This window comes from Protopterus annectens, chromosome 9.part0, assembly GCF_019279795.1.
Source record: "Protopterus annectens isolate FY-2018-M chromosome 9.part0, PAN1.0, whole genome shotgun sequence".
Taxonomy (NCBI): domain Eukaryota; kingdom Metazoa; phylum Chordata; order Ceratodontiformes; family Protopteridae; genus Protopterus; species Protopterus annectens.
This window is the reverse complement of record NC_056743.1, coordinates 939,800,927-939,811,638: the sequence shown is the minus strand read 5'-3', so window position 1 is coordinate 939,811,638 and position 10,712 is coordinate 939,800,927.

The window sequence follows — 10,712 nt, the reverse complement described above, 5'->3', positions numbered from 1 at the left end:
TACTCGTATACTCATACGCTCACTCACACTTACCTCTGCATGGCTAGTTTAAATTCCGCAGTAAGTGCGGACCGAGTTTACATCCATAGCACGCATTAGTAGTTACACTAGAGTTGAAATTGCTGCCTTTAAGTCCTAAAGCAGAAGTGAAATGCTGGAGTTCGTTGCAGCCACTTTTACTTTTTATTAATGTTGTGACTTCAGATACCTAGTATTTACAAACTTTAATTATCACACGTATGCTTGTGGAGGACAGTTAAAATTATTAAAAAACAAAGTACCAAAACCAAAACCAAGAAAACACTAAAAAAGGCAACCAGCAGCTGAAATAACACCCAAGAAATAGCGTAACACAGTTTTATTTCCGCTTTCGTCCGTAGACTTCATCAGAATATAATATAATATTCTGATGAAGTCTATGGACGAAAGCGGAAATAAAACTCTGTTACGCTATTTCTTGACAGTTAAAATTATATTCACATTCCATTCTTGGATTTAGTAACTTGTGTGGCTCTGTTAGTTTGTAAAACCTGTATAAGGTGCATGTTATTTTAATGCAACACCACTCTTGTGCAGAATTCTATGGTTAACGCAGTCAGGTACTAATTATTATTATCATTATTAGTTGACTGCAGTGTATTACTCTTTCTCGAAAATGATTTAATTTTTGATATCTTTCAGAAAATGCACACTAACACAAAATTTGTTATTCTAAAAATGTTCTAAGTTTATAAGTGCCTTATTGAAAATTTGTTCCTGATTTCAGACCACTGTCCCCACTACACATTATGTTTGGCTAATGTCTATGTTTAAAATTTTTTGCGCTGACATGCTGAGCAGTATACGAGTTCTGCGTGCTACCAGCTATTAAACTGCATTTCTTTACATCAGGGATACATTTGAAACACAAACTCACTAACATGACTTCCACCTTACTAACAGCAGGATAATATGCAATCATACCTACCAATTATTTCTGATTTTCCCATCGTTTTTTTGCCCTGCTCTGGCAAATGCTTGATTTTCTGTTAAAATGTTGAGGATTTTAACAATTCAATATATCATATTGTTCAAAATGCATACTGGCACAAAATCTGTAAGTGAATTATAATAATAGATGCCTGAATCTGAATCCTTACACCCCTCTTCCCGCATTATCTACATGTGGGTCATGAAATCAATGACATCGGCAAGTGTTCCTGTAGTCAGTAAGGAGCAGCAAATGGTCATCCTTAAAGGAGAACGCCACCATCATGGGGTGTTTTTTTTTTAATTGAAGCCTCTTAAAAGTGGGATGGATCTGAGGCCCTTGTTTGCACATCGAAAGTGGGATTTAATGGGGCCAGTTGGGAATTTGTGGCATCTATATGTCAAACAGAGCATCTCACTGGCCTTCTTCAAGAGAAATCTTGATGAGTGGATGGGAAATAGAAAATTCACCCCAGGGATCACTCTAGTGGCTCTACTCGAAAGAGGCACTGGAAACTAAGGTCGGTGGCATAATACCAGGGTAATCCTATGGGCTAGGCTTGTAAAGGCTCCAAGGCCATTAGCCTAGTACACACTTACGAACCTATGAACCCTATTATTTTGAGCCCAAAACCGGGAAATGCTAAGGAATTTGGTACAGTTGAGAGGTATGTTTTGAGTGCTACATGCTACGAGTTGTGCCAATACTAAGTTGTAGTTTTTTATCCAAATTGCCCCTTTAAAGTCTCTATTACCTTCTAACATCTGATTACTATCCATACTTTCCAGGGTCTCTGGAAGTTTTCTATCACTCTTTAGGGGGCGATATCGCCCACATTGAGAACCACTGGTTTAAGCAAAAGTAACTCACATTTAAGTTACTAAAAAAAGAAATATATAACTATTACTTTGTTACTATTTTGAAAGGTAACTAGTTATAGTACTAGTTACTAGAAACTGTAATATACTGCAGCCATATATTACATATTGTAATATATTGCTCCCATCACTGAACCCAAGCACCTAAACCCTTAAGACTTTGCACTGAGTTATCTATACCTAGTAGTACGTGTCATACCTGTACTGTGCCATACAAGGCATGTGATGTCTATGTGTGCCCACCAAGTCAGGGAGCATGTGTAATAACCAGTGTAGAACTATGTTGAGTAGCATGTGATTCAGCAGCATGCATCCATGTGTAAGGGAAGAGTCTGAATAGTCATGACTACCCCCCCCCCCCCGAGAAAACTGCAGGATTCCTGCATGGTGCGGCAGGTAGACTAGATTTTGCACAGGGCTACATGTTTCTCTGTATGGGTAATATTCATGGCATCAGAGAAGGCATTGCAATGATGACCTGAAGTGCACCACCCTCACCTGATTCTCCAACAGAAGCAGAGGTTTAGAAGCTGCAGCTATAGGTGCGTGTGTGTGTGTGTGTGTGTGTGTGTGTGTGTGTGTGTGTCTCTGAAGGAGATTGGAGACTGTAAAGTGGTGGCAGGGGAAAGTGTAGTTAGGAAGCATAGGATGGTGGTTTGTAGGATGACATTGGTGATCAAGAAGAGGAGGATGAGTGTGAGTGCAGTGCCAAGGATCAAATGGTGGAAATTGAAAAAGGGTAATTGTGAAGTGATGTTCAGGGAAGAGTTAAGACAGGCACTGAGTGGCAGTGAAGAGTTACCGAATAGCTGGGTAACTACAGCAGAGCTAGTAAGGGAGATGGCTAGAAAGGTGCTTGGTGTGACATCTGGAAAGAGGAAGGAGGACAAGGAGACCCGGTGGTGGAATGAAGAAGTACAGGAGAGTATACAGAGAAAGAGGTTGGCGAAGAAGAATTGGGATTGTCAAAGATATGAAGAAAGTATTCAAGAGTATAAGGAGATGAGGTGCATGGCAAAGAGAGTGGTGGCGAAGGCTAAGGATAAGGCGTATGAGGAGTTGTATAAAAGGTTGGACACTAAGGAGGGAGAAAAGGACCTGTACTGATTGGCTAGACAGAGGGACCAAGCTAGTAAAGATGTGCAGCAGGTAAGGGTGATAAAGGATAATGAGGGAAACGTACTCACAAGTGAGGAGAGTGTGTTGAGCAGATGGAAAGAGTACTTTGAGGGGTTGATGAATGAAGAGAATGAGAGGGAGAGAAGGTTGGATTATGTGCGTATAGGGAATCATGAAGTGCAGTGGATTAGCAAGTTGGAAGTAAGGATAGCTATGAAGAGGATGAAGAACGGAAAGGCTGTTGGTCCAGATGGCATACCTGTGGAAGCATGGAGGTGTTTAGGTGAAATGGCAATGGAGTTTTTAACTAGATTGTTTAATGAAATCTTGGAAAGTGAGAGGATGCCTGAGGAATGGAGAAAAAGTGTTTTAGTACTGATTTTTAAGAATAAGGGTGATGTGCATAGCTGTAGTAACTACAGAGGGATTAAATTGATCAGTCACAGCATGAAGTTATGGGAAAGAGTAGTGAAAGCTAGGTTAAGAAGGGAGGTGATGATTAGTGATCAGCAGTATGGTTTCATGCCAGGAAAGAGCACTACAGATGTGATGTTTGCTGTGGAGAAGCACAGAGAAGGTCAGAAGGAGTTGCATTCTGTCTTTGTGGATTTAGAGAAAGTATATGACAGGGTGCCTAGAGAGGAGTTGTGGTATTGTATGAGGAAGTTGGGAGTGTCAGAGAAGTATGTAAGAGTGGTACAGTATATGTACGAGGGTAGTGTGACAGCGGTGAGATCTGCGGTGGGAGTGACGGATGCGTTTAAGGTGGAGGTGGGATTACATCAAGGATCAGCTATGAGCCCTTTCTTATTTGCAATGGTGATGGACAGGTTGACAGACGAGATCAGACAGGAGTCACCATGGACTATGATGTTTGCAGATGACATTGTGATCTGTAGTGAGAGTAGGGAACAGGTGGAGGAGACCCTGGAGAGATGGAGATATGCTTTAGAGAGGAGAGGAATGAAGGTCAGCAGGGCTAAAACAGAATATATGTGTGTAAATGAGAGGGATGGTAGAGGAATGGTGAGGATGCAGGGAGTAGAGGTGGCGAAGGTGGATGATTTTAAATACTTGGGATCAACAGTTCAGAGTAATGGTAAGTGTGGAAGAGAGGTGAAGAAGAGAGTACAGGCAGGATGGAGTGGGTGGAGAAGAGTGTCAGGAGTGATTTGTGACAGACGGGTACCAGTAAGAGTGAAAGGGAAGGTCTACAAGAGGGTAGTGAGACCAGCTATGTTATATGGGTTGGAGACAGTGGCACTGACAAAAAGGCAGGAATCAGAGCTTGATGTGGCAGAGTTGAAGATGTTAAAATTTGCACTGGGTGTGACGAGGATGGACAGGATTAGGAATAAGTATATTAGAGGGTCAGCCCAGGTTGGAAGGTTTGGAGACAAAGCCAGAGAGGCAAGATTACGTTGGTTTGGACATGTGCTGAGGAGGGATGCAGAGTATATTGGGAAAAAGATGCTAAGGATGAAGCTGCCAGGAAACAGGAAAAGAGAGAGGTTTAAGATAAGGCTTACAGATGTGGTGAGAGAGGACATGCAGGTGGTTGGTGTGACAGAGCAAGATGCAGAGGACAGGAAGAAATGGAAACAGTTGATCTGCTGTGGTGACCCCTAACAGGAGCAGTCGAAAGAAGAAGAAGATATATATATATATATATATATATATATATATATATATATATATATATATATATATACACATATATATATATATATATATATATATATATATATATATATATATATGTTGCGTGTATTTTTTTGGCTATTTATCTCCCACCGTGCTATGTGTTATTCACCTGTGCTTAATAGTGCTTACTTTGTTTTACAACAGATGAAGAGTGTCATTTAAATATGTGTGGTGCAGAGGGCAGGAGAACCTCTCAATGCATTGAGGTGTGTAGGTGTTTTATAGCCTTCCAATGTATAACTGCAAAGCTGTTCATCTCATGTGTTTCTTGTAATTTTCTTCTCACTGAGTTTCCTTTATGAAGACTCAACTGAGGCAGAGAAGGTGGCACTGCCATGCTTATCTTAGTCTCCACAACCCTCTGTGGCTGCAGCTGGGTCCTTATGGGCCAAAAAGACAGCATCTCAGAAGGAAGGGCAAATGCTCCTCTGCTGAAGGCAGAAATGGTGGGTTCAATAATGCCATCTGTTTCAATCTGTCGAGGGGGGGGTTAGGACTTCTATTCTGAAGGCAGACAGCTGGTGCTATATGTGATGATATACTGGCATGTGTACAATCTGATGTATTCAGAAGTGTGCTAACAGCTACAGTCCTTCATCGGCAACATGAAGCACATTCTGGAATGACTTGATGAGTTTCTCAAGAAAGTGGTCACCAGAAATTGGGTGAACAGAAGGGCAACCAACTCATGGCATCGACCATCCAAATATGTACCTAGGGTTGTTGCCCTCTGGTTTGGTCTGGCAGCTAGCCATACCAACAGCCTTTCTTATCTCCATCCTGGTGTTAACTTTCCCTTCTGTGGCACTGCCCATACCGTGTTCATTGCCCAGCCTTTCCCATCTCCATTTGCTGTCTTCTGTTTTTGTCCATCACTGTTATCCCAACTTTTTGTATGTACACCATCCGGGTCTGTCTGTGTCTCTGTTCTGTGTTTGTCTCTCCATACCCACTACCTGCCCTTCTTCCTCTGTCCCACCCAAAGCCACTCCTCATTATCTTTCAACTCTACCCTTTTATAATAACAAACATGGGATATATCCCACAATAAATACCCCACCACATATTTCATTTTGCGTATCCTTGTGCTTAAGCCTTTGCTTGCTGTATTCCTCTTCCCTTCTTTCTTATCTACCCCATTTATTCCCCAGTGGTACGATGAAGATTGTGAGCACTTTGGTGTGCATACCTACTGCTGCTCCTGTAGCGCACTGTGCTATGCAAGTCCACCTGTGGATATGTGCTACAGTTTGGTGCTGGCCTCTGTAGTGTTGTGCAGAGCTGTGTTTTTTACTTTTGGTACCAGAGATCAGCTTTCTTACGATGTCATGCATGCCACCACCCTGTACTGTGGTAACTCTGCCCCTCCAGTATTTTGCTAGAGTGCTACAATCTCTTGCCCATCTGCTTTATTACTAACTTTGCTCTCAGTGTGCTGGTGCTTATTCCTTGTCTGTTACATCCATAATTAACTTTCAGCTGCTTTGCACAGTGAAACCATTTGGTTTTAGCTTTGCACAAGCATAATACACACCTCTATGTATCCCAGCCAAAGTTAGTAATATAGTAACCATAAAGGTTAAAGCTATAATTTTTCAGTGTACACATGAAAATGTAAATTCATAGCAAGTCTCTGAAAAGAACAAATATAAGATTGGGTCATTTCTCAGTATTAATATTCCAGCAGGCAATATGCATCATTTGTAATTTTACATGCCTACCAGTTCAAGCACACAAAATACCTAAACACGTTTTCTTACAGCTTTGGTGTATTGATGCATTTGCGCTTAGCAAATATTAAGGCAAGTTTCTTTTTCTTCCCCTTTGACGACGTGACACCTTTAGATTTATATTCACGCTTTGAGGTTGCTATACCTCGGGGATAGAGCAAGTATAACAAAACAAACAAAAGTGACACTTTTTCTCTGAGGTGCCTTGATCTTGATGCCCATAAAATGTTAAATACTTTGAATCCACACAATTCACTCTGATGTGGAGTGCATAAATAAGAATGCACAATCTATCAAGCAATGAATCTCAAACAAAACGGTATTAAGCAAGTGAGGGGAACTTTACTAAACAGAGACAATGCAAATACTGTAACTGAGCCACTACTTAACTACCAACATTCTGCTGTTTCTCTCCTAACTAATCCTGTTCTCTACTCACAGCCTGATCACATGCATGTAAATATTTATATGTATACTCTATGCATTCTCTAATCAGTCCATTATTTATGCAACTGCTGTTTTCTCTAGTTCATGTATTTATTGTATCCTTGTTTTACTCTCTAGTGTTATTCATTCTGGGCATGTAGCCTGATTACTGTTGTAGTTCTATTATTCATTCTGTTGTGTAGACTGCTGTTATTTCTTTAGTCTGCAATTCTTGAATCTTTATTGTACTCCTTAGCATTCATTATGCATTATGAACTTTTATCCATGTTACTTTTGTCTCAAGCAACCTGGGCTGGGACTGAAATTGGTCAGTATTCATCAGTGCTTTATCCAAGAAAACACATTTAAATAAATAAATAAAATAAATAAAAATAAACCTTAATTTATGAATGAAATAATTTAGGTTTGGTCTACTGTAATGGGGCTAAGTGCTTAAATGCTTTGATAGTAATATACATAAAAGGCTCAGGAAAAGTCTAATATTTAATTTTAAGGAGAAGGATGCAGCTTTTCTAGGAATTTACTGGATGTCTCCAGAGCTAACACATAAGGAAAAAATATAAGCAGAAATATGAACAATGTAATAATGCTTGATGAGCCAGTCAACAAGTATTACTGAGACAATTCAGACAAAATTAAATTTGTCAAGGGACAGGGAGTAGAACAGAAGTTGATTAAATTAGTGGAAGCATGGTTGGAGAGCAGGAAGTAAACAATAGTCATTAAGGAGACCCTCTAAAAGCACTCACAAGGCTCGGTTCTGAGGCCAGTATTTTCTGTCATCTTTGTATCAGACATTACAAGAGAAATTGAAAACAGGCTCAAACAATTTTCTGACGATACTGAGATAGAAGGGGACAGTGTGGAAGATGGCAGACCACCTTTCAGAACAACCTGCAGAGACCAGCAAGCTATAAAGTGGCTCTTAAGGTTTAATGTAAGGAAATTTAAAGCACCTCACTGGAGTCTAAAAATCCCAATGTGGAATAACAGCTAAGGGTGTCCTTATAAAGAATAGCTCAGGAAAAAAGATCTTTGTATTGATGTAACAGCAGAAATGAACCACCAAATCCAAACTTGGAAAGCCATAGCAAAGCCCAATAACATGCCAGAATACAGTCTTAACAGACCTCGGGAACAGAGATATAATATTACCCTTGTATAGATCCATGAACAGGCCCCCAGAGTATATTGTTTAGGTCTGGTACCTATACAGGATTATAAGTGCAAACATAGTTAAAGAAATACAAAGAAAGGCTGCCAGGATAACAAAGGGAATAGCCAAAAGGGGTATAAGAAGAGGTTATGAAAATTTTATGTATTTTCATTTGAGAATAGACAAGGAAGGAGAGACATGGAATGGATGCTAAAGAAACCTAATGAAAAGATAAACATTATGCTATTTGAGAGGGAAGATACAGGGGTGAGGATGAGGCATACCTACTAGGTTTAGGGTACTAAGTTCAACCTAGAAAGAGAAAGTAGTTCATGACTGAAATAGTACTGGATAAATGGAACAGGTTACCTCTGTGAGTGCTTGATTATAAGGCTGCAACATCTTTCAAACAGGCCTGTGATGGGTGTTAGGCTAAAAGAAAATGCATGGGATGGACAACTGAATAATAGTAGCTATGCAAATAGAACCCATTAAGGACAAGAACGTATAACATTTTGGACAGGTACATTTGTAGAGATGTGCCACTGTACAGTCTTCATTATCCTGAAGCCAGCTGTAGTTCAACTTCTGTTTCTTGGCAACTTTTGAGGCCGTGATGGTGGACTTTGTGGTCCCTAGGTTACAGAAGTGGTCTTTTGAATGCTCACAAACTCTGCAAATATACAAGAAGCGTTTTTATTCAGCCTAAAGAGGAACCTGCCAGTGCAGCATAATCATATTCCTCAAAATGCCTCCCAGAAGATTGTTACTCAACAGCAATTGTAGACTCTCATCTTGTCTGTTACTTTCTTGATTACAATTTGTTTTGTTACACTCATTTATTTTAATTTATCTATTTGCTCCTTGACTTATATTTCCTTTCATGTTCTTTTCTTTTTAATTTACTTTTTTAACCTTTTTAACAGTACTTTATCCAGAAGTGCAGGATTCATACAGAAACTGGCTTAATTGTAAATATTAAGATCTTGAGCTGCTAAGTAGATTTAGAGTTCTCTAGTGCTTCTTTCTGTCAAAGACTGGTACTATAAAAGAGTGGCTTTAAAATAGGGGTGGGAGTGAGGGTGGAAAGTAAAACCAAATAAATACTATGCATATGCAGACCAGGTAAAGAAGTTTTCTTTTCTAATAAGTTCTTGTAGCTTTTATTTGTTAATCAGGCATACTCTTAAACAAACATAGAAACACAAAACTTAATGGCATATAAGGATTGTGTTGCCATCTAGTGTCACTGACACGAATCAAACTTGAGAAAACAAAAAAACAGGCACTGCTCAGTAGGAGAAACCACGTAGTTTATTGACTTAAAGCCCTACTGGGCAGTGCCTGTTTATTTGCCATCTAGTGTGCCATTTTTCTCTCTTTTGCATACAAAGCACTGTCAACTTTTTAAAATGATTATTTCTTTTATCCTCCCTCATAAGAATTGCCTTGTATTTGGGCAATTCCTTCTTAAATTTTCGAACATTTCCTTAACCTACTATCCCTTACAGAAAGCTAGTCCACACACACACACACACACACACACACACACACACACACACACACACACACACACACACACACACACACACACACACACACACACACTTTCTTTACAATAATACCTCATTATATCTCCCCCGGAGTTGTTCACCTTGTAATTATATATTGTATCTTCATGTTTTCATGCATCATATTGTGAAAGATGGTACCCATATGAACCAGACTGATTCACTTATGGAACTTGAAGGTTTCTTTCATGTCCCACACACACTTATATATTCAAGAATATGCATATTAATCTCTCAGAGAGTTTCTGTTTTTGTTATGTTCCAGGGAAAACTTGACACCATTTTCATTGCCTGCATTGGCTTCATACCATTTGTGTCTTAATAATAATGTCTCCAGAACTGCCCACAATATTCCAGATGGGGATACTAGACATTTTTTTCTACTCTTGATAACATCTTCCTATGAATCTTAATGTTCTTCTAGCCTTCCCTTTTGTTTTCACTTATTTACCTTTTGATCATCTGATACAACTACTCTGGGTACCTTTCGTCATTTATTATTGCTATTGCCTCCTCTCCAGAACTGTGAACATGTCCTTAGATTTACACTTACTTTAAGCTGCCATGACTTAAAAAATTCCTCCAATGTTGTTAAGCCTCTTCATTTCATTGCTGAATAACTTTATGGTATCAGCAAATACACCACTTTTCCAGACATTTGCATTGTCATTTATAAACTGAGAATGACTGAATCCAAAACTGACTTATGTTAGTAGAGTATGTCCTTGTCTACTTTCTGATCTAGTAAATTTATTACCCAGAGAGAGAGAAATTTATGAAATTTCCTTGACACGACCTTTGCTCACTGAGGTTAGCCAGCATCAGTTCTAAACCCCCCCCCCCCCCAAAAAAAAAAGTTCCAGATATTCCAAACCTCTTCCTTTCAGCATTAATTCTCTGATTTTTTTTCTACATCTGATGTCAGAGCAACAAATCAACAATCCCCAGCATCTATCCTGCTCCTACTGTTTTGAAGGTGGGGGTCACATCTGCCCCTTACCAGCCATCCCTAACCTTACCTCTGAACAAGACTGGTTGAAAGTATATTTACTAGTCATTAGTATTATTAGCCCATTTCAAAACTCCAAAGAGTTATTATTTATTTATTTTGATATTTATTACATTTATATATGCTTC